The sequence below is a fragment of the Scyliorhinus torazame genome, chromosome 10 (genome assembly GCF_047496885.1).
Source record: "Scyliorhinus torazame isolate Kashiwa2021f chromosome 10, sScyTor2.1, whole genome shotgun sequence".
NCBI classification, from domain to species: domain Eukaryota; kingdom Metazoa; phylum Chordata; class Chondrichthyes; order Carcharhiniformes; family Scyliorhinidae; genus Scyliorhinus; species Scyliorhinus torazame.
The window spans coordinates 69,166,761-69,192,110 of record NC_092716.1 but is presented as its reverse complement, the minus strand read 5'-3'; the positions used below and the strand labels follow the sequence as shown (position 1 = coordinate 69,192,110).

General features: G+C 47.3%; 1 long non-coding RNA gene across 2 annotated transcripts in view; it reads right to left on the bottom strand.

The window, feature by feature from the left end:
* LOC140430636 (uncharacterized) overlaps nucleotides 1-25,350 on the bottom strand; it is a 138,656-nt gene that overhangs the window by 66,575 nt on the left and 46,731 nt on the right. The window contains exons 2-5 of one of the 2 annotated variants that reach the window (XR_011949481.1): nucleotides 19,491-19,647; nucleotides 19,236-19,388; nucleotides 12,305-12,383; nucleotides 3,246-3,399 (exon numbers count right to left, since the gene is read on the bottom strand). This is a non-coding gene — a long non-coding RNA (uncharacterized lncRNA). The remainder of the gene's footprint in view (nucleotides 1-3,245; nucleotides 3,400-12,304; nucleotides 12,384-19,235; nucleotides 19,389-19,490; nucleotides 19,648-25,350) is intronic. The other variant, XR_011949480.1, reaches the window with a different exon arrangement.

Below are 25,350 nucleotides of genomic sequence, written 5' to 3'. Positions count from 1 at the left end.
CACAGGGAGAATGTGCAGACTCCGCATAGACAGTGGCCCAAGCAGGAATCGAACCCAGGTCCCTGGCACCTTGAAGCTTGTGAGCGCTGTATTTTCTGTCATTAATTAAAGTACAGATATTGAAAAAGCTGGGGCGAAATTCTCCCGAAACGGCGCGATGTCCGCCGACTGGCACCCAAAACGGCGCCAATCAGACGGGCATCGCGCCGCCCCAAAGGTGCGGAATGCTCCGCATCTTTGGGGGCAGAGCCCCAACATTGAGGGACTAAGCCGACGCCGGAGGAATTTCCGCCCCGCCAGCTGGCGGAAACGGCCTTTGTTGCCCCGCCAGCTGGCGCGGAAATGACATATCGGGGTGGCGCATGCGCGGGAGCGTCAGCGGCCGCTGACAGTTTCCCGCACATGCGCAGTGGAGGGAGTCTCTTCCGCCTCCGCCATGGTGGAGACTGTGGCGGAAGCGGAAGGGAAAGAGTGCCCCCACGGCACAGGCCTGCCCGCGGATCGGTGGGCCCCGATCGCGGGCCAGGCCACCGTGGGAGCACCCCCCGGGGCCAGATCGCCCCGCGCCCCCCCAGGACCCCGGAGCCCACCCACGCCGCCTTGTCCCGCCGCTCAAAAGGTGGTTTAATCCACACCGGCGGGACAGGCAATTTATCGGCGGGACTTCGGCCCATCCGGGCCGGAGAATCCAGCGGGGGGGCCCGCCAACCGGCGCGGCCCGATTCCCGCCCCCGCCCAATCTCCGGTACTGGAGACTTCGGCCACCGGCGGGGGCGGGATTCACGGCAGCCCCCGGCGATTCTCCAACCCGGCGGGGGGTCGGAGAATGACGCCCCTGAAATCAGCAATTTATAGCAGAAGAGATTCTGTAATACGCAGTTTCTGTTAATGGTTTGTGGCATTTTCAAAGTTGTATCATGGATAATATGTGAATGTAATTTTATTGATGGACAGTGTAGGACATTTTTTGTATTTTAAAATAAGTTTAGAGTATCCAATTCATTTTTTCCAATTAAGGGGCAATTTAGCGTGGCCAATCCACCTACCCTGCACATCTTTGGGTTGTGAGGGCGGAACCCACGTAAACACGGGGAGAATGTGCAAACTCCATACGGACAATGACCTAGAGCCGGGATTGAACCTGGGACCTCGGCGCCGTGAGGCAGCAGTGCTATCCACTGCGCCGCCATGCTGCCAAGATGTAGGACAAATATCTTGTTGGCATGCTCACAATGCAAATTTTTAATTTTCTCTCGATCTTTATGTAAATTCATTGAGAATATATGTTGATGGCTCCTGGCTCTACTTCTCCACTACCTGTATCTATCCTTCCACTGTCTCTGTGCTGTCAGTATGCTTGTCAAATATTCTGTTTCGGATGAATTTTGTCCGGTTAAACATTGGAAATTCTAAAACCATTGCCGTCAGCTTTCACCGTGAATTCAAAGCTTTAACCACAGGTTCCATGTATTACCCTGCCACTATTGATCCAGATTGTTTGCAACATCGATATCTGACTGAAAGCTGAGCTGCTGAAGAATGGTGAACCTCCACCTTCATAACATTACTGGCCTACACTTGTCCCTCAGCCCATTTCTTACAGAAACCTTCATCCTCATCTTTATCATCTTGAGACTCAACTGCTCTCCTTTTATTTTATTTTTCCAATTAAGGGGCAATTTAGCATGGCCAATCCATCTACCCATCTTTGGATTGTGGGGGTGAGACCCAAGCAGACACGGGAAACTCAACTGCTCCCCCGACTAAGCTTCCATCCATGACCTTTTATGAAGATCAGCTATTCTGTCCGCATACTATGGAGCTTACTCACCCATCATTCCTGCCCTTGCTGACCTACGTTAGCTCCCAGTTCCCCAAAGCAGCAATAGAACATTTGCATCCTTGTGTTTAAAATCTCTTCATAGCATCACCCCGCCCCCTCTGGGTAATTTCTTCCAACCCTGCAACTCCTCCAGACTGTCCATTTCTTGGACTCTGGTGTCTTGATCATTCCCTTCACCCTTTTCCCTATCATTGAGCTGTGCCTTTAGCTATTTTCGCTTCATGCTTTGTAATTCTATAACTCAGCCCTTTTGCCTTTCCACTACCTCCTCTCTTTTCCCTCTTTAAAATCTTCCTCTGCAACCAAGATTTGATTACCCCTCCTAATGTTTATTTTCTTGGCTCAGTGTTCATTTTTCTCGATTACACCCCTGTGAAGCTCCTTGGGGCACTTAACTGTGGTAAGGGCACTGTATAAATGCAAGTTGTTGTTAGTTGAAAGTTATAATTTCTAAGTACTTAATAGTACTAAAGTGCTTAATGGATGAAAACTAATTTCATCCTCTGTTTATTTTTACAGTTCTATGGAGATTGCAATCAGTTTGCGTCAGGTTGATCTAAACTAAATCTGCCAAAACAGGGTTTACGGTTGAAGTATCACTGGTTCATTTGTGAAATGGGAGTTATTAAATGACCTGTTTAACACGTATGCCAACTTCTTCACAAAAGAAAATGGCAAGAGGCCAAACTAATATGAGTTTCCTCACCCAAGAACCCCAAACAAATCTCTGGTCAAGCAATGGAAGGTTGCATTTCAAAATATCATTTGAAAGGTGCCCTTTACCATTTCCCTGTCATTTAACTAAAAACTTGCAACGAATTAAAATAAATAGCTTCAAAGGAACATTAATAATCTAAGCTAAAAACAACAAGACCATTTTTATTAGTCGACCCAGGCCATGTTAGGGCAGCACGGTAGCACAGTGGCTAGCACGGTTGCTTCACAGCTCCGGCGTCCCAGGATCGATTCCCGGCTTGGGTCACTGTCTGTGCGGAGTCTGCACGTCGCCCCTGTGTCGCCGTGGGTTTCCTCTGAGCGCTCCGGTTTCCTCCCACAAATCCCGAAAGATGTGCAGGTTCGGTGAATTGGACATTCTGAATTCTCCCTCTGTGTACCCGAACAGGCGCCGGAGTGTGGCGACTAGGGGATTTTCACAGTAACTTCATTGCACTGTTAATGTAAGCCTACTTGTGACAATAAAGATTATTATTAAAAAATTATTATTAAAAAGTTTTCAAATAATCATTTGATACAGTACATTTTTGTTTTTGGTTGTAGACTATTTCCCTTCAAGAAGAAAATTGAGATTGAGGGTATTTTGCATTTCATCATATGGAATGCAAACCAGGTTTCAGAAGGCATTCCTTAATAGGGGTGATAACAGGTGCTGGCAAGGACATACCTCTCATGTGAGTCTTTCCCTCCTTCCTTATGTGTTCAGCTGTGAGTAAAGGAACTCTTGCAGGAGAATGAAGGAGTGTGAAAGGTATTGTGGTAACTCCTGCATGGTGCTGATGATTTGCAGATGGTGTTCAACTGAGTGAGGATAACACAGCCTGAAAAGATGAATAATACATTGTTGCACGATTACATAGAATTACATAGGATGTGCGCCAAAGGAACATAACAATCAGCCGAGCTGATCCATACAGTGTATATGCACCTCAAGTACTTCCTTCCTCCCCTCTTAACTAACCCTATCAATATGACATTCCCTTCCATTTCCCTCAGGTATTTATCCAGCTTCCACTTTAAATGCATCAATGATATCTGCTCTGCAGTTCCTTGTAATACCAAGATATAAATGCTTCTTGTTACCTTGATTGTCCTGCACAGTTACATTTCTGCTTATGCGCAGTCGTGCAAGAGTTGCTGGAGGTGGTACTCAAGTGCAAAAGGCAGCTTCTTCCACAAGACCTGCAATGAGCTACATTGTTACAGGCACATAATGGCTGCTGTAGCCCTTGCAACTACTACAGCAGTTTTTTGTTACCTTACTGAAGTGTGTTTGGTAGCACTACTGTATGTAACATGCGTTACTCCATCCAGTTGCTGCAGAGGCTTTCTGTACCTTGATGAAGAAGGCTCGAAGTCGTCCAGAGGTATTGAAAGGTTTATTGAGTAGCAGAATTTAACAACTGCGTGAGTTCTTACTTTAAGATCAATACCAGTAGAAAGGTTACAACGTTTATATACAGTAGCTATGTCTGACCGCACTAGTAGCCCTGAGCTAGATCTATGCTTCTGCTCTCGCCACAGTCTAATCACCAAGAGAGGCCGAGAGCCGCTTGCGTCTGCTTTTATACCAGCCAGTGCTGCCCGCTAGTGATTTTTCAATTTCCCATTAACCCCTTATGTACATACCCATGTAAAGATCACTACATCCCCCCCCTTTTTTTTTTTTTACATAGTTTCAGTGTTTTTACTAGAATGCAACAAACACAGTTGGCATCGTGTGCAAATGCATTACAGAAATGAATGATTGCATCAGTCCAATGTTCACAGGTTCAGACGGTTGGGTGCGCGTCTGATTCGAGTTGATCTCCTAAGTGGGCATGGAGACACTGAGGTTTTAATGTCCACCTGTTCACCGGCTGATGGTGTCACGTGTTGTCGAGTGAGTGAGTCCTGTAGATTTAACGTCGGAAAGACAGGTTCAGGAAGTACAACCTTTAGCAGGTCTCATCGATTGCATCTGAACCGCACACCTTCGTCGGACTTCGCAATGTATGATCGTGGTGCTGCTTGTCGTAGCACTGTTGCCGCGTTGGACCATCTTCCACCTGGGTGTCGCAGTCGAATCATGTCATTGACCGCTAATGGTTGCAGCGATTTTGCATGCTGGTCATAGTGCTGATTTTGTTTGTGACGTTGGTGTCGTATCTTGTTAAGCACTTGTGAGTGATCCGGATTGCTGAAGTGTAACGCTGGTAGCATTGTTCTCACATCTCGATTGAAGAGCATTTGAGCTGGTGATAGCCTTGAGCTCAACGGTGATGATCTGTATGATAATAGAGCCAAGTGTATGTCGGAATTCGAGTCAGTGGCCTTGCTTATGAGTTGTTTGATAATGTGTACACCTTTCTCTAGTTTGCAGTTGGATTGAGGAAAGTGTGGACTCGATGTCACGTGTTTAAAGTTGTATTTCTTGGAGAATTCCATCCACTCCCAGCTCGCAAAGCAAGGACCATTATCGGACATGATTGTTTGTGGGATACCATGCCTCGAGAATGTTTCCTTGCAGGCTTTGGTAATTGATGCGGACGTGAGATCCGGGAGTTACATTACTTCCGGAAAGTTGGAGTAATAGTCAATGATAAGAACATAGTTTCAACCCATGGAGTGGAACAAGTCTATGCCAACTTTGTTCCACGGTGACGTAGCCATCTCATGCTGCTGGAGTGGCTCCTTGCATTGTGCCGGTTGATGTTTTTGGCATGTGTCACATGTGAATATCATGTTTGTAATGTCCTCATTTATCCCAGGCCAGTACACGGATTGCCTTGCTCTTCTTTTGCATTATTTGATTCCGCGATGTCCCTCGTGAATCCTGCAGAGCATGTCTGACCTGAGCATTAGTGGAATGACAATTCTGTCATTTCTCAATATTAATCGGTCCTCCACTGACAGTTCGGTTTTGATGTTTTGGAACTGATGTTTTGGCACCGTCCTTTTGGCCAGCCATGCTGAAGGTTGTGCATGACCTGCAAGGTCGCGTCTTCTCATGTCGGCGGACGAATTTGCTGCAGCTTCTCGTCAGATGCCGGGAGAGTCTCTCTGCACAACTGTGCTTGAGCTTCTAAATCGTCAATGGACGCAGTAGGTGAGCTGTCAGTTTCAATGGCTCCGGGCAGTGTGTCAGCTATGATGAGGTCCTTCTCAGGAGTGTAGACCAGTGTGAAGTCATACCTCCTCAGCTTCATCATCATGCGTTGTAGGCGCAGCGTCATATCATTGAGATATTTTTCAATTATGTTGACCAGTGGTCTATGATCAGTCTCAACTAGGAACGTGAGAAGGCCGCACACATAGTGGTGAAATTTTGTTATACCTGTGACCAGTCCCAGGCACTCCTTCGCTACCTGTGCATTCATGCACTCTGTGGCAGTCATCACTCTAGACACGTATGCAACTGGGACCCAGTCCGATTAGTCATCCTGTTGGAGGAGTACCACACCAATTCCATGTTGACTGGCGTCGGTGGAGATCTTTGTGGGTTTCGTTGGGTCGAAGAATGTCAGAGTTGGAGCTGCCATCAATTGGTGCTTTAGATCCACCCACTCTTTTTGGTGGCGTGGAGTCCAGTCAAACTCCGTGTCCTTTCTTATCACTTTTTGCAATGCTGACGTCCTTGTTGATAAGTTCGGTATGAACTTGCCGAGGAAGTTGATGTATCTAAGAAACCTGAGTACAGCTTTCTTGTCTCTTGGCTGCTGCATGTTCTGGATTGCCTCGATCTTTTCATTATCCGGCCTCACCCCGTGCGCTGATATAGTGTCACCCAGGAAGGTCAGAGATGAGCGTGCGAAGGTGCACTTGGATTGGTTGAGTTTCAACCCAAATTGGTGAATTCTTTTGAAGACTTGTCTTAATCAAGCAATGTGGTCTTCTGTCATTGACCATATTATAATGTCATCGACATATACTCGGACACCTTCAAAGCCCTCCGTCATCTGCTCCATGACTCTGTGAAAGATTTTGGATGCGGAGATGATCCCGAAAGGCATGCGATTATACCAGTATCGTCCAAATGGTGTGTTGAACGTACACAACAGTCTGCTGGAATTGTCGAGCTGCATCTGCCAGAAGCCTTGTGAGGCATCTGGTTTGGTGAAGATGCCAGCGTTTGCCATTTCACTCGTTATCTCCTCTCGCTTGGGGGTGGGGTAGTGTTCCCTGCAAATGTTTTTGTTCTTTGGGATCCAAACAGATTCTGAGGTCACCTGATGGCTTCTTGACACACACCAGAGAGCTGACCCAGTCAGTCGGCTGTGTGATCTTTGATATTTTGCCTTGAGATTGTAGGCGTAGGAGCTCTGACTTTAGCCTGTCCCGCATGGGAGCTGGTACCCTCCTAGGTGGATGAATGACAGGTTTTGCATCTTCTTTGAGCAGGATTTTGTATTTGTAGGGTAACGTACCCATGCCACGAAATATGTCAGGATACTCGCTGAGCAGCAGCCGGAGTCATCGTCTAGTCGTGATGTGTCATTCATGTGCATGAATATTCTTTGGACCAACCGCTGGTCCTTGCAGGCTTGAGCACCTAACAGCGATGTCTTTTTGTCGTCCACAATCTCGAAGCGTAGTCATTTTGTGATCCTCTTATTGACTACTCGTAGGTGGCATGATCCTCTTGAGTTGATCTGGTTGCCATTGTAGTCTTTTAACTTGCAAGCAGCAGGTATCATCTTGTGTGTCCCTAGGATGGATGCGAGATCTTTGCTTGACATCAAGTTTGCGGATGCTCCCGTGTCAAGCTTGAACGTAATTGTGAAGTAGTTCACTTGCACCGTGGCGCTCCATTCGCTTTTGGAGTCAATGGCATTAACGTATTGAGGATTCGTGGTTGGCGCTTGAAGTTCCTCTGCCGAATGTATTATTCCGATGAAGTATGTGTTCTCCCAGGAGTGGAAATCTTCGTGCTCGGAAAAATTTTCTTCGGGTGTTTGGTTTTCCATTGCATCCACTGTGCGAACCTTGAAGTTTCCATGTTTCTGTGTTGGAGAGTGATATTTTGCTGTTGACTTACACTGGGAGGCGAAATGATTCAGTTTGGAACACTTTAAACATCTTTTCCCTTGTGCAGGACATTTCCCTTTTAAGTGGGCGTTGCCACAGCGGTAGCACTTCATGACATTCGTGACGTCATGCGTAGGAAGCGATTGCGCATGTGCGAATCGCTCCTCTGGCTGAGTTTGGTATTTTGCATCGTGCGCATGCGCAGCTTTTTGCGCATGCTTCTTGCGCAACTTCTTGCGCATGCGCAGAACGGGATCTCGCCGGGTCGTGGCCAGAAAAAGATCCTGTGAGGAGAGGACACTATTTTAATTTCTTCCACCTCGTGGAGGAATTTCTCCCTGTTTTTTTTCTGAAGCAACTCAAGGTACTGCTGTTTCTTTTGTTCTTGCACTATGCACTTTGCTATGGTGGTTTTTAGAGTTAGATCATTTTGTTGCATTCGTGATTCCCTTAAGTGTTCATCGGAGAGTCCATAGATTAATTGATCTCTGATGATGGAATCTGTTAAATCAGCATAATTACAGCCTTGTGCTATTAATCTGAGATCTGTGACAAAATTAGAGATTGTCTCGCCGTTTTTTGGAACCTGTTGCGTAGGTTAAATCTTTCCAGGATTTCAGTAGACTGTGTTTTGCAATGTTCTTCAAATTTTGCGAGTATCACTTGAAATTTAGTTTTGGCTTCATTTTCAACGTACGTGAAAGAGTTATAAATGTCTATAACTTGCTGGCCTGCCCTTGCTAGTAGCAGCACAATCTTTCTCTCATCGGAGGCAGTGTTTAAGTCAGCAGCTGCCATGTATATTTGGAACTGTTGTTTAAACATTTTCCAGTTACTATTTAAGTTACCGGTAGTTTTCAGCTGCTGTGGAGCTTGCACGTGTTCCATCGTGTCGGTTGGTTGTCTAGGATCCAAATGCTGCGAAGTCTTCCACAGTCGAGCGGTCGGTACTTTAATTTCTGTTCTTTTTCTTTTTTTTCTCTAACCTAATCTAGTAGTATTGTTCGTTTAAAGCCAGCCTGGTACCATCTTTTGTTACCTTACTATAGTGTGTTTGGTGGCACTACTGTATGTAACATGTGTTACTCAATCCAGTTGCGGCAGAGGCTTTCGGCACCTTGATGAAGAAGGCTCGAAGTTGTCCAGAGATATTGAAAGGTTTATTGAGTAACAGAATTTAACAACTACGTGAGTTCTTACTTTAAGATCAATACCAGTAGAAAGGTTACAACGTTTATATACAGTAGCTATGTCTGACCACACTAGTAGCCCTGAGCCAGATCTATGCTCCTGCTCTTGTCACAGTCTAATCACCAAGAGAGGCAGAGAGCCGCTTGCGTCTGGCTTTTATACCCACCAGTGCTGCCCCCTAGTGATCTTTCAATTTCCCATTAACCCCATGTAAAGATCACTACAAGCAGCACAAGATTTCCCTTTACCACTGGCCCTCTTAGCCTGGCATCAGTATTTTAAAGAATGTGCAATTTTGACTGTTTCCCGCCCCCTACCATGTGCCTCCAGGCTAGCATTGAGGAGAATACTCTCTGTTCTAGGCACTTGCAGTGGTAAATTCTCGGTAGAACAAATTCTTTTCCCTTGATCGCTGAAATAAGGTCGCAGGGCATGATTTTTCAGAAAAAAACAAATGACTGTGGATGCTGGAATTTGAAACAAAAAGAGAAAATATGGCACAATCTCAGCAGGTCTGACAGCATCTGTGGAGAGAGAAGGGAGCTAACATTTCGAGTCTGGAAGACTGCTTTGACAAAGAGCCATCCAGACTCGAAACGTTAGCCCCCTTCTCTCTCCACGATGCTGTCAGACCTGCTGAGATGATCCAGAATTTTTCAGATGGTGGGGTTTCTCGCCCTGCCACCTGAAGAGTTGTCAGGGGTGTACATCTTTGCTGATCGCAGCAGACCCCAGCTACTTAATGCTGCATGGAGTACAGGGATATTCTGAGCAGGAACGTCCATGGTCGATTTTCACATTCTGCCACCCAATTGATTAGCACTTAAAGGCCTCACCCCACTGGCATTAACCTAGCTGCAGGCTGGCCTGTCACCATGTGGCATGCACGGCAGCGAAAGTGTGGCTAATTTATCACCACTGGGGCGGATCCCTCAATCAAAGGCCTGATGGAGGTACTGTACATCAGGAAATGGGGGTTCACTGAGAACCACATCCTCCGCCTTTGCTGCGAACTCCCCTGCACTCCATTCCCTGCGACCCCAACATTGCAAAGCCTCCCTGCAACATTACTTACCTGTAGCCTGGGTTGCTCCACGATCCTGGGACCCTGGCACTTGTTCTTCTGGCAGCAACCATGGCCTCCCCAGTGGTGCTGCTAAGCACACGAGCTGCTTGTTTGCCTCTGATTGGCCACCATGAGACTTCTGCCCTCGGGGTTGTCGATTCCAGGGGAAGACCCACTGCAGGCTTCACCACTGCCTAATTGGCTTGTGGTTTGGCGGGTTTCCCGAAAAGAGGCAGCGCAAGTCTCTTACTGACTCTCCAGCTGGCAGGCAAGACCATGATGCCTCAACAGGATTCTGCTGAAAGAATATGCTTGTTTTCCAATTGGTGTGGGAAGGTGGGAAGATAGACATGTGAGGTGACCAATGGCACGAACATGATAGCGGGCAGCTGGAGGTGAGAGTCATGTGATGAAACCTCCAGGAATACGTCCGACCAGAGATGGCAACCCACTCAGCTTACTGCTGTCAAAAAGCTCATGGCTGGGCAGCACAGTGGCACAGTGGTTAGCATTGCTGCCTCACAGCGCCGAGGTCCCAGGTTCAATCCCGGCTCTGGGTCACTGTCTCTGTGGCGTTTGCACATTCTCCCTGTGTTTGCGTGGGTTTCACCCCCACAACCCAAAGATGTACAGGGTAGGTGGATTGGTCATGCTAAATTGCCCCTTAATTGGAAAAAATGAATTGGGTACACTAAATTTTTTTTAAAAAGCTCATGGCTGCCTCCAATATTAAGTTCAAATCTGTTTGCTTTTGTGGGAACAATGCTGTTGCTGGAGGGAGATGGGCAAATTACTTCACTTGTGGTGAACATGGCCTGGGGTGCAAGTAAGTGCTGCCTTGTTTACATTGCTGATTTTTGATTGACAGCAAACCAGCAAAGCAAATTTTGTGTTAGTGGCACAACATTTAGAATACACTTTGCTGGGATTTAAATGCCTCTTTCAAGAAATTAAGAAAAATTTTAAAGCAGCATGACATCCTATTCAGTATAATGAGAATTGGAGTTCTCAGCGCTGCATATTTGAACACCGCTCTTGAAAATCTCTTAGCCTGAATTCCAGTGATTAACTGAGACTTAGACAATTAAGTGAAGTCACAGTAAGTGATATGAATCAAAATGAAAAAGCGCTCAGCAAACACAATTAATGTTGCAGCCTTTGATGTGCTTTACCCACAATCCAGGAACACACACAATCCCACCAGGGAATAACACCGAGGAATTATTAATATGCAAGGTGATAAAAGAACAATGGGATGTTAAAATTGTGTAAATGGTTTCACTTCATTTGGTGCAGAACTTAAGAGCTGAAATAGATAAGTGAATTAAAGAATGGATAACTGATGTTACTAACACAGAACATGGTAATTTAATCATTTCATTGAGGTAGAAAGCCATTTATGAAATCATATCAATTACACAGTGGAATGTTAAATGGTTAGCTGAGGAATAACATTTTATTCTGTGAAGAGGGCATAAAACACTTGACTGACGGAATCTCAAAGAGATATAAATATCTTTCTTATGAGTGTAATTTTGTAATTATTGACAATATTTACACCTTAAGTCTCAAGGTAAATAAAAATAAAAATATTGTGAGCTTAATGTTACTCTTTGGAATTGCCAAGGGCTGTGCGACCACTGGCACAATATTTATTTTACACCTAGGCATTTGTAATAAATCTGTGTGGCTGGTAGGGTGAGATTTATTTCTATCTGAAGAGTCCCAATGGAAAACAGCCACTTGAATGGTGTTGAAATAGCTCGGGATAAAGTGGGAAATATACTGAGGAGATTTAGTTAATTCACCGCTCATCATGGCTAACCACGGCAGAGCAGCAATCAAGGGAACCAAAAGAATCCTGGTATGCACAACCATTCAAATAATATTTTAGAGGCTCCTATGTGATTCAAGTGAAAGCGTTGGCCACATAAATTATGGCGGACTCAAAAATAACCAGGCTTCAGAGACTTACAGCAGTGACTTTGTAAAGAACATGTTGTTTTGCTATTTTGTTCCTGATAAAAAAGGAACAGCACCAAGATGAGGATTGTCCTATAAATGGTGAATGGTGTCAACAGAAACATCACTGACGCAGCATGGCTAGAGTATATATAATTTACAAGATGCAGTGAGCAATTCATTCTTCAACAGCACCTCCCAACCTACGATTTGTATCACCTAGGTAGTAGGCACATGGGAAAACCATCATCAAGTACCACTCCAAGTTACATAATACCTTGTTTTCTTCATCATTAACGGGTCACGAACCTGAAGCGTCCGAGCTGCGGATGTACTTACACCAGTTGAACTGCAGTGGTTCAGTAGCTCAACACTACCGTCTCAAAGACAATGAGTGATGGGCAATAAATAATGGAAATGCCCAGTGAAGCCCACACCCCTGAAATAAATATAAACAACAATGTCGTAATGGCTTCGCTGGCCTCAAGAAACTTGTGTACCTTGCACATAACAATTAGATGTGAAGCAGTAAGGACGTCATGTTTCAAGGAGGTGGCACTGGGATCTTGGGATACAAATCTGTGGGAGAAATCGAGGAAGCAGAGCTTGGAACCATGATGCCACAAAACAGCTCATTTTATTTATTCATCTTAGAGTTACTCAGTGACACAGAGGTATATTGTTATAACCCACAAGTATCTTATGGGCGGGAACAATGAACGTCCCTGTGAACTTTGCAGAATACTAGCTCCGGGAGCGTTAAGGGGGTGGGAGAACCTTTAAACAATGTCTAATTGTATGATATATAAAGCTGGCCAGTTAGGCACCGGCAAGGCAGATCCAGTTGGAATCTACCATGTGATGTACATAATAGTTGTTGTAAATAAACTAAGTGAGGGCAGTACGGTGGCCCAGTGGTTAGCACTGCTGCCTACGCCGCTGAGGACCTGGCCCTGGGTCACTGTCTGTGTGGAGTTTGCACATTCTCCATACGTCTGCGTGGGTTTCACCCCAACAACCCAAAGATATGCAGGGAAGGTGGATTGGCCACAGTAAATTGCCCCTTAATTGGCAAAAATAAGAATTGGGCACTCTATATTTAAAAAAAGTAGATAAACTAAGTTTCTTTGAACTACTCCGTGTGGACTCCTTCGTGGCCTTATAAAACATACATAGCAGAACAGCAGTATTCTGCACAAGGTACTGGCACTTGCACCTCTGTTGGGAGACATTGCATCCAGAGATAGAGCAACATGTCTTCCATCTTTCTTCTAAGTTCTCCAAAGGTGATTTCCCAGAATCTTGATTGCATGTCACTTCATAGCATGTCAAATCACTGCACTCACCCCTACACAAGCACCATTAGATCGTCAGATTGAGGTTAGAGCACTTGATAAGGAGTCTATCACAAATAAGGGGCAGAATTTTTAAGTTGGGTGGGTTTACAGGCTGGGAGGGGGCCAGTAAAACTCCAGGGGTGTTTCCTGTTGCTTATCCATCTACCTCTGAGCTGGTCTTAATTTAATTGGTGGTAAGCAGGGCCTCAGGTGGCCAACCTACCCTCGTACCACTTAGATACTGGTACTTAAATGCCATTTTCCACCTGGTCATAATGTATTGGCCGACAGGAGCGGTTCGTCAATGGATGGGTGGCCCGACAGGTCAGCCTGCTTGTGCCTCAGGTGAGAAAGCAAGTGGGTGCCTCCTTCACAGATGACCTTTTCCGATTGGAATCCCCACCCCAAGGTCTGCCCCCCCCCCCCCCGCCTGTGAACCATGGCCCCTATATTCCCACCCCTCCTATCCTGGAGCCATCGAGAGCCTGCTCCCTCCCTCCCCATCTCCTCACTAACGGCAGGGGTGGAAAATCCTCCAACTGAAAATCCTGCTCAAGGGCTTTGAATTTGAGATGACTGCTCGGAAACAGAGTCCTAGTCTGGCATAAATAAGGGATTGATTCCTATTGGGCGATGATTGGTGACCTAATGAAATTTGCACCGACTGTCAGCACCGTTCCCAGAATACTGGCCAGTTTATAGTTTATTTACTGAAAATACTATGCACAGAACATCAGACAAGTGGGCCTGCACACCTGTTATATGACAGAGAACACCATCAGCATAGTGTTTCAGGCTCAAAACTTCAGTTTAATTCCATTCTCTGCCCTGTCATTATCTTGGCTGCTTGTTCAATTTTCAGACTTGTCAAAAGGCACTAATCTTGCCACTCTCAAACCGAGAAAGTTCTTGTAATGATGCAGCCATGGCTGTGATCTGGGGTTCTGATCATTGTACGATTAGATTCTAACTACAACTATGGGAATTTCTGAACTTCCAAAAGAGTCATTGAAATGTAATCTTTAATTATGTGACGGGGTAGCCTCCCAACTGCTCTCCAGCGGCATTAAAAAAAAATCATTGTACACTGTAGCATGTAAGGTTCAGGAAGTTCACATTTATATCATTAACTCATGCACTGGCACTTTCACGGAAATTATTTATTTCAGGTTGTAATATTCCTGGCATCACCACCGTCACCTGAGGAAAATCATGTCCCATTTGTTTAAAACTATGATCTGTTAAATGTTCCTGAGGAGTATTATAAGTATAGAGGCATTATAATACTCCCTGTAGACTCGTGAAGCAGCTTTCATTACTTTTCAAAAGTAAGTGGTTGCCATATTGAGGGATTTAAGTGAAAAAAGCGTCCAAAAGGGGCAGATCTGTTGGTTATTCGTGGATAATCACAGCTTTACAGCAGAGATTTCCAGTTCTAGGTGGCTAATGATAATTTTGAAAGCTGAAAACCAGTCTGCAAACGTCAAGTCTTTTGACTTATGCATTGAAAAAGACTGTGCATATACACAGGCAGACTGGTCATGCATTTGCACACACGTTCAGATCCGGGGCGGGATTCTCCCATCCCGTGGCAGAGTGTAAACGCCATTGTAAACGCTGTCGCGTTTTACGACGGCATTAACGGGCCGCTGCCAGGAGTAATTCTGGCCCCTACAGGGGGTCAGCACGGCGCTGGAGAGGTTCGCACCGCTCCAGCTGCCGATCCCGGCGCGAACTGTGTGCCCGCGGGATCCACGCATGTGCAGTGGCGCCGGCGCCAACGTGGACATGCGCAGTGGCCTCCTTCAACGCGCCGGCCCCGACTCAACATGGCACAGGGCTACAGGGCCCAGCGCGTAGGAAAGGAGGCCCCCAGCCAGAGAGGCTGGCCCGCCGATCGGTGGGCCCCGATCGCGGGCTAGGCCACATCGGAGGGCCCCCCCCCCCCCCGAGATCGGAACCCCCTCCCCTCCCACAGGCTGCCACTCGACCCTGCAACGCCGAGGTCCGCGGGGGGTGACTGAAAGGAGGGCAAGGTTAAGCAGGCAGTTTTCAGGAGCCTGCATTATACAAGAAAATTAGATGGAGTAGGTCTCTCATGACTGAAGGCACTGCTGCAGGTGTAGGAGTATGACAAGTGAGGAGAGACAACAGTCCAGATGTAGGACTGGAGGAGGTTTCAGAAGTTGGATGAAACAATCTTCAAATAATGATGAAGATTTACAAATTCCAGCCTTGCCAGCTGAAACAGGTGGTTAGCCTGCCTTGAGGCTGCCCTCAACTGAAAATGCTGGTCGCGTTGCCTCCATATTTTTAACGTGGGCACCACCAATGGGTTCGTCAAGTACCTTGTCACGTCTAATCCCTGGCCACCTGGGCCCCTAAGTATCGAACACTAGTATCCGCTAACCGAAACGGCAACCCCCTCCCCCCCAATCCAGCTCTCCTCCCCGATGAGCCACCACAAAATGTTCGCTCTTCCTTATGTTCAATTTGTAACCGGAGAAGGCATCAACACTCTGCAAAATACCCATAAAATGAAATTAAATTAATTGAAAATTGCTTATTGTCACAAATAGGCTTCAAATGAACTTACTGTGAAAAGCCCCTAGTTGCCACATTCCAGAATATCCCCTATCGATGACCCTCACGTACGGCAGCAAATCATCCGCATATAATAATACCCTATGTTATGTGGTTGACTCTTAACGGCCCTCTGAAATAGCCTCGCAAGCCACTTGGTCAAAGGGCAATTAGGGATGGTCAATAAATGCTGGCTTTGCCAGTGGCATCCCAATTACCATGAAAAAATTCATTAAAATGCTCCAAAGCATGGATGTTTTAAATGTCGCTGACAATTTCAGGCCATTTCTAGCAATCTCATCCAGCATTTCTCATTGCAACTACTATCAAGTACCAGGGCTCATTTAGTTTTAATCAGTTGTATAATCAGTTTGAAAATGATTTGTGTTTGGGGTTAACCCACCCCATGACAGAAATTCTGTGGGGTTCTCCCAGTCTCCTGTTGTAACTTCAGCAGGAAATAAAAATAGACAGAATCCACAGGTATGAGGAGCTGTGTTCAGCCATTTACTCTGTTTCTCTGAGAGTTCCAACAATCTCCCAGCAGAAATGAGAGAATCGTACAGAATGTATGCATCTAGATATCTATTTATTTTACATAATAGAATTCTGTACTTTTTTCATTTGCTAAACATCTGTAGTGGTTTCTGAAATACTTCACTATTTTTTAAAATATAAATTTAGAGTACCTAATTAATTTGTCCTAATTAAGGGACAATTTAGCATGGCTAAATCCACGTATCCTGTAAACCTTTGGGTTGTGGGGGCGAAACCTATGCAAACACGGGAAGATTGTGCAAACTCCACGTGGACAGTGACCCGGAGCTGGGATCAAACCTGGGATCTCGGTGCAGTGAGGCAGCAGTGTTAACCACTGCACCACGATGCCGCCCTTTGCTTTACTATTTTAACTCGATTGTAATAGTTTTTATGCAACAGCATTACAGATTTTCTACTTATTGCCTACCTCCTCGTGTTGGGGTACAGTTCCCCATACAGAGTAGGGCTCTATACCTACAAACAAGGATTCATGCAAGGGATCGGCTTGTTCTCAGTTTTTCTAACATTGGGATCTTGTAATATAATCCTACCTTCACCCAATGTGCACACAAGGGAACTTTGCAGCAACAACAACAATGCAATAAAACATCCCAACTCACTTCGCAGAGACAGTATAAAACAAAATATGTCCCCAAGCTGTGAAGGAGATATTAGGTTGGATGGTTCAACCTCAGTCAGTTGTCAGGGAGAGGAATGGAGTCAGTGGCTAGTGAACAGATTTTGTGGCAGAGACCAAAGAAAACGGCTTCAGTCTTCCCAATATTTTGTTAGAGCAAATTTCAGCTCATCTAGGCAGCACGGTGGCATAGTGGATGTTGGAAAAAGAGTCTGAAAATGTAGAGTTTCTGAAAGAGTCAATTGACGTGTGTGGTGGTGAGTGAATGTTGTGTATCTCCAGCGTAGAGAAATTGATCCCATGTTTTTGAATGATGTTGCCGAGGGGCAGCATGTAGATGATAAAGACAAGGATACATTCTTGGGGGACACAAGAATTGATGGTGTGGGAGAAGCAATTGTAGGTAATTCTCTAGCTATACCAGCTTAAAATCTTTTTTAAAATATATTTTTTAAATAAATTTAAGAGTAACCAGTAATTTCTTTTTCCAATTAAGGGGGAATTTAGCGTGGCCAATCCACCTATCTTGCACGTCTTTTGGGATTGTGGGGGTGGGACCCACTCAGACACGGGGAGAATGTGCAAACTCCACATGGACAGTGACCCGGGGCCGAGATCGAATCCGGATCTTGGGCGCCGTTTGGCAGCAATGCTAACCATTGCACCACCGCCCTACACCAGCTTAAAATCTGTACAATGCCATGTGGCAGTGTGGAATATGGCTCAGAAGGAGGCCAGTTGGTCCACCGGGCTGTGCTGGCTCTTTGATAGCATTGTCCAATAAATCCCATTCCCCTGTTCTTTTCCCAGTAGACTTGTAATATATTTCCCTTCAAGTATTGATCAAATTCTCTTGTGAATAGCCAGGATTTTATGGCCCCTCCCATCCCGGGATATTATGATCCTGCCGAAGTAAATGACAATTTAAATGGCCGGCCACATCCGCCGGGGCAGAGCCATGAAATCCAGGCCAAAGTTTCTATTGAATCTGCTTCCATCAGCTTTTCAGGCAGTGCATTCCAGATCACATTAGCATGCTATGGAAAATTAATGATTCCACACATCGGCTCCTGTTCTTTTACTAATCATCGTAAATTTGTGTTCCCTGGTTAGCAGCCACTGGAAGCAGTTTCTTCCTCCATTAAAGCTATTCATGATTTTCAACACCTCTACAAAATTTCCTCTTAATCTTCTCTGGCCAAAGGCGAACAAACCTTATGTGATGAATGTACACAAACATCCTGCCAATATATTTCTAGACTTCACAACTGCATTTCCGATGCTGGAAACAAACGTTGTTTCGCTCAGAGAAGTGATTGAACCAATGCTTCCAAAATCGCGGTGTCCAACTGCTGCTCGTGTCAAGGGCCCCTGCCTTACTCCTTGAGAGGAAGTGGAACATGGAGGGAGGTTGAGGTGGTCCGCCTCCTTCTTGCACAACCACTGCGAAAACTCATCAATGGCTTCAGCGATGGAGTGCAGGTCTGCGCACACCTCCTGCAGAGTCTGCTGGACCAGGTTCTCCATGGCGTCCACTGCCCTCCCCAAGGAGACCTCCATGCATGTAAAGGGCAAAACCACTTAGTCAGAGAACAGGTGGATGGACCTCCACCTCACAATGCCAGGGACCCGGTTTCCGATTCCCGGCTTGGGCCACTGTCTGTGCGGAACCTGCTCGTTCTCCCCGTGTCTGCGTGGGTTTCCCCCGGGTGCTCCGGTTTCTTCCCACAAGTCCTGAAAGACATGCTTATTAGGTGAATTGGACATTCTGAATTCTCCTTCAGTGTACCCGAACAGGTGCCATAATGTGGCGACTAGAGGATTTTCACAGTAACTTCATTGATAATGTAAGCCTACTTGTGACACTAATAAAGATTATTATGTCACTCAGTTGAGGGCTCTGTCATCGCTGCCTGATGTTTTCACGCCTCTTGCTGCCTCACCATCATCTTTTGAGTGGCCAATTACAGATGTTCGTCATCTGACTCGCATGTCACAATTTTCTCTTTCCGAGGGCGGCACGTGGCACAGTGGTTAGCAGTGCATCCTATGGCACTGAGGACCCGGGTTTGAATCCCAGCCCTGGGCCACTGTCCATGTGGAGTTTGCACATTCTCCCCATGTCTGCGTGGGTTTCACCTCCACAACCCAAAGATATGTAGGTTAGGTGGATTGGCCTCGCTAAATTGTCCCTTAATGAGAAAAAAAACAATTGCCTCTTTCCCAGCAATCTTCCCAGTGCTTGGTTGACACTGTCTCTTCCTGATACGGACATGTATCTGTGCAGTAACCACCAGACTGAAGGATCCTTCATGAACTACATCTAGTACCCACCAAGGGATGTGCCTTGTGCTGGTGGAGGGTGTAGATGATTGCTGTGAAGGCTCTACAGGTGCACTTCCTTCATCTTCCCCAATGTCCTCAGTCGTTTGTGGGCTTATGTGACTGCAAAACAGGACTACATCTCTTTTGGGTTCCTGCTGGTACCTATAAGTGAGTGAGGAGAGAGCGAGTGGCTGCATGAGCTGCCTGCAACATGGAGGAACACATGACCGTTAAGGTTTCAATGTGACATGAATGGATACTTACTGGATGGAGGTTGCCTGCTTGAGCTCTCCATCTCTGCAGGCTCGATCATGTTCCTCCCCTGCCAGCTGGGTTGTCCACTCCTCAAAGTCAGTCAGGTTCTTCAGGTCTGATTGGCCCCCTCATGTTCTCTCCCTCTCCTATTATGCCTTAACTTTTCCTGCGCAAAGAGAGAAGATGGGGTTCAGAGCTATTGGATTTTAGGTATCTTTCTCATGCTTCCAGTCATACAAATAACTCGCTCAATTTTAAGTCATGTGATTGATACACTGTGGGTTGTCCACAAGGGGCAGCACCCCCCAAAGCGGTGAGAACATACAAATATAAGGGTAAGGCTCACTAAGGCATTTCATAGGGCGGCATGTGGCACAGTGGTTAGCACTGGGACTGCAGAGCTAGGTGGATTGACCACACTAAATTGCCCCTTAATTTGAGAAAAAAATAATTGGGTACTCTAAAATTTAAAAAAGCAAAAAAAACAAAGACATGTCATTAGCAGTGCTTGTTGGTGCCCTCAATGCCTGAGCCCCTTTCCCCTCCCCCACTCCCAGACATCATGTGAGCTCTCTGTGTGGATGGGTCAGGGACCCACAGTGGTCTCTCCACTGCAAAGTAGTTGGACTGCTTGGGACTTTAAGGCATCACCTTATCAGGTTGCCACTGAGGCCTATGCCCCCACTGCCAGTCAGTGAGATGACCGCGAACAGGTGAGGATTAATTTACCCTGGTGAAGCGGATGAGGTCATTACGGCACCGCAGGGCAGTTCTCCAGTGCATGTCTTGGGTACTGACTGCTCTGGAGACTTCCTCTCATGCCCAGTTTCTCTGTCGACTCATCCTCTGAGTAGAGGACGTCTCTCCTGGCATTCACTTCAATCAGCAGAGCTCCTCGGGAGGCAACACTGAATTTGGGGGCTGGAGCTCCCTGTGATCTGTGAGCCATCTCCTCCTTGGTTACTGTCCAGGTGTCCTTTAAATATGGCATCCAAATATGTGCACACCATCCAGCTCACTCCCTAGAGCAAAACGTCAGGAATTCACTCCCCCCCCCCCCCCCCCGTCACTCCCCCCCCCCCCCCCGCCACTGCATAATTAATCAAGCGAACATCATGCAATACACCACAAATTCCCACTGATCTCCACAGTGGGAAATACACCCCATCAGTGGTCCGGCCAAGAGACTTGGTCCTGGAATGGAAAATTCTACCCATTATCTTTGTTTCCGACATAGAGCGGGATTCTCCTCTTCCCCCAGCCACGTATTTTCGGCGGCTTGCCATTCGCAGGTGTTGGGATTCTGTTTTCCCACCACCTGTCATCGGAATTTCCCTTTGAAGCCACCACGGGAAACCCGCAGGCGGGGGTGCGGTGCCAGCAGAAAACGAGAATCCCGAAAGCTGGAAAACTCCAGCCATAGAGTGAAGTGATAGGCTATCCGCCAGCTTTCCTAGTCTTGTGATCAGCTGTGGAAATATAGCTCCAAAGTTTTGGGGCTGATATTCTCAGCTTTCCAGTTCCTCAACTCTGCAAATCAGATGTAAGTCGGTAAAAGCTTTCCTGTTTAAAAGTGAACAGCTCTGGTTCAGGATCACACTTAAGGTTCAGGGGATTTTCTCTCAAGATTGAAGTGTTGACCAATGACCTTGAGTTCTCGACTTCGTGGCCTGTGTAGCTTTTTGTGTGATGTCTGAAGGGAATTTTTCTCATTATCAGAAAGAATTGAAACAGCTGCACCTGTGTCTAACCTGAGGCATTTCTTGGTTCCCTCTACTAGGATGTCAGCACTCCAGTAGTTTCTGCTTGGTTACTCAATCTCTCTAAGGGAAGATGACTCAATATCATTGATATCTTTTACTTCATGGATCTTGCCACCTATTGAAGGCTTTTCTTTTTGCTTATTCTGAACAGGCTTCTTCCCTTGACACACAGCTTGGAAGTGAACCTTCTTTCTGCAAAATGCCAGTCAGCCTCTTTGGTGGGACAATTTTTGTATTTTTGTCCCGTCACACTGTTCAAAGTTAGCTGTGGCGATTGATTGTCTCCCTTCCTGATGCCCCTCTTTGCTTTTAAACTTAACATATTTAACTGAGTCAGTCATTTTTGGAATAGTTCTCCCTGTCACCCCGAATTACTGATCCATTTTACTTTCTGACCTCTTGACTGCTCAGTTAAAGTGGCCTTTGTTTTTTTTCCAATAAACATTTTATTGAGGTATTTTTGGTATAGTAACAACAACCAAATAAACAATATACATGAAACCATAAACATAGTGCAAAAGCCATTTACCTCTCGCACAGGTCCCTCCCTTATTGGCCCCAGTACTCTAATCTAAACTACTCCCCGCACCTCCCCATCTGCTGACGATTAATTTCCCGCAAAGGAGTCGACAAACGGTTGCCACCTCCGGGCGAACCCTAACAGTGACCCTCTAAAGGCGAACTTGATTTTCTCCAAACAGAGAAAGCTAGCATTGTCCGATAGCCAGGTCTCCGACTGCGGGGGCTTTGAGTCCCTCCATGCTAATAGTATCCGTCTCCAGAACGTCTGCCTCTTTCTCATCCTGGATTCCCGGGTCTTCTGACACCCCAAAAATCGCCACCTCTGGATTCAGCGCCACCCTTGTTTTTAACACCGTGGACATGACGTCCGCAAGCCCCTGCCAAAATCCCCGAAGCTTCGGACATGTCCAAAACATGTGGACATGGCTCGCCGGTCCTCCCGCACATTTTGCGCACCTGTCTTCCAACCCAAAGAATCTGCTCGTCCGGGCCACTGTCATGTGAGCCTGGTGAACAACCTTAAATTGTATCAGGCTGAGCCTGGCACATGTTGCGGACACGTTGACTCTACTCAACGCGTCTTCCCATAGGTCATCCTCTATCTCGCCTCCCAGCTCCTCCTCCCACTTTTGCTTCAGCTCCTCGGTCTGCATCTCCTCCGACCCCATAAGTTCCTTATAAATGTCCAAGATGCTTTTTTCTCCTACCCACCCTCTGGAAACTACCCTGTCCTGAATCCCCCTTAGCGGTAGGAGCGGGAAGGTTGACACCTGTTTACGAAGGAAGTCCCGCACCGGCAGATACTTGAATTTGTTTCCCCTCGCCAACCCAAACTTTTCCTCCAACGCCCTCATACTCGGAAAGCTCCCCTCTGTAAACATATTCCCCATCCTCTCAATCCCTGCTCTCCGCCATAACCGGAACCCCCCGTCCATACTCCCCGGGAAAACCGGTGATTATCGCAGATTGGGGCCCAGACCGATGCTCCCACTGCTCCCACATGCCGCCTCCACTGGCCCCAAACTCTCAGGGCCGCCACCACCACTGGACTGGTGGAGTACCGTGCCGGCGGGAACGGCAGAGGCGCAGTTACCAACGCCCCCAATCTGGTGCCCTTACACGAAGCCGCCTCCATATGCACCCATGCCGACCCCTCCCCCACCACCCACTTCCTGATCATGGCTATATTAGCCGCCCAGTAATAGTTGCTCAAATTTGGCAGCGCCAGCCCGCCCTCTCCCCGACTCCGCTCAAGCATTACCTTCCTTACTCACGGGGTCTTGCCCGCCCAGACGAAGCCCGTGATCACTCTGCTGACCCAATTAAAAAAGGACCGCGGAATAAAGATGGGTAGACACAGAAATACAAATAGGAATCTCGGGAGGACCGTCATCTTCACCGTTTGTACCCTCCCAGCCAGAGACAACAGAAGCGCGTCCCATCTCCGAAAATCGTCCTTCATTTGGTCCACCAGCCGGGCCAGATTCAATTTATGCAGCCAGTCCCATTCCCGCACCACCTGGATGCTTAGGTGCTTAAAGCTTCCCTCTACTAACCTAAACGGCAGCTCTCCCAGTCGCCTCTTCTGTCCGCTCGCCTGGACCAGAAACATCTCACTCTTTCCCATGTTAAGCTTATACCCCAAAAACCGGCCAAATTCCCCTAGAGTCCTCATGATTTCTTCCATCCCCTCTATTGGGTCCGAAACGTACAGAAGCAGGTCATCTGCATAGACGAAACCCTGTGCCCCCCCCCCCCCCCCCCCCCCCCCCACCACCACCACTCCGGGCCAGTCCTCTCCAGCCCCTCGAGGCTCTCAGAGCAATTGCCAACGGCTCTACAGCTAGCACAAATAACAGTGGGGAGAGGGGCGTCCCTGTCTCGTCCCCCGGTGCAGTCTAAAATAGTCCGATGTTGTCCTATTCGTTCGCACACTTGCCACAGGAGCCTGATACAGTAACCTGACCCAGACAATAAAGCCCCGCCCGAATCCGAACTGTCCCAGTATCTCCCACAGATAGTCCCATTCTACCCGATCCAAAGCCTTTTCTGCATCCATTGCGACCACTACCTCCACCTCCCTACCTTCCGCCGGCATCTCCACATCATGGCTACCTTCCGGGGGCATCATGATCACATTTAACAGCCTTCTTACATTGGCCACCAACTGCCTACCCGTAACAAACCCAGTCTGGTCCTCCCCAATAACATCCGGAACACAATCCTCGATCCTGGAGGACAAGATTTTGGCCAGCGACTTGGCATCTACATTCAACAGGGATATCGGCCTGTAGGACCCACACAGCTCTGGGTACTTGAGCCGCTTCAGAATCAGTGAAATCGTTGCCTGTGACATTGTTGGGGGCAGCACCCCTCTTTCCCTTGTCTCATTGAACATCCTCAACAACACTGGCCCCAATATCCCCGAGAACGTTTTATAAAACTCCACTGGGTACCGGTCCAGACCCGGGGCCTTACCCACCTGCATGGCCTTCAAGCCCTCCACTATTTCTTCCAGCCCGATTGGGGCCACCAGCCCTTCTACCTGCTCCCCGTCCACCTTTGGGAAATTCAGCCCCTCCGAGAAGTGCCTCATCCCCTCCGGCCCTGTAGGGGGTTCCGACCTGTACAGCCTGCTGTAGAAATCACTAAATGCCTTATTCACCCCTACTGAATCACCAACCAGGTTCCCATCACCGTCCTTTACTTTCCCTATCTCCCTAGCTGCCTCCCTCTTCCTAAGCTGCTGTGCAAGCATTCTGCTGGCCTTCTCTCCATGTTCATAGATCGCCCCCCTCGCCTTTCTCAGCTGCTCCACCGTCCTCCATGTGGTCAGCAAGCTAAACTCCGCCTGTAACCTCCGCCGCTTCCTTAAAAGCCCTGCCTCTGGGGACTCTGCATACCTCCTATCAATCAGTACTATCTCTTTTACCAGTCAGTTCATCTCTGCCCTGTCCACCTTCTCCCTATGGGCCCATATCGAGATCAGCTCCCCCCTGACCACCACCTTCAGTGCTTCCCAGCCCACCGCTGCTGAAATTTCCCCCGTGTCGTTGATCTGCAGGTAGTTCTGAATACATTTCCTCAGCCGCTCGCACACCCCTTCATCCGCCAAATGTCCCACATCCAACCTCCAGTGCGGGCGCTGGTTACTGACTTTACTAACCTGCAGGTCAACCCAGTGCGGAGCATGGTCTGAGATTGTGATCGCCGAGTACCCCGTGTCCACCACCCCTGCCAGTAAGGCCCTGCTCAAAATAAAGAAATCAATCCGGGAGTACACTTTATGCAGGTGTGAGTAGGAGAACTCCTTCACCCTCGCCTGCCCAAATCGCCATGGATCCACCCGCCCCCCCCCCCCCCCCCCCCCATCTCCATGAACCCTCTTAGTTCCTTTGCCATTGCTGGCATCCTGCCCGTTTTCGAGCTTGACCGGTCCAAGCCTGTGTTGAAGTCCCCTTCCATGACCAACCTGTGCGAGTCCAGCTCCGTATCTTCCCCAGCATCCTCTTTATAAACTCTAGATCATCCCAATTTGGCGCATACACATTTACTAATACCACCTGCACCCCCTCTAGCTTCCC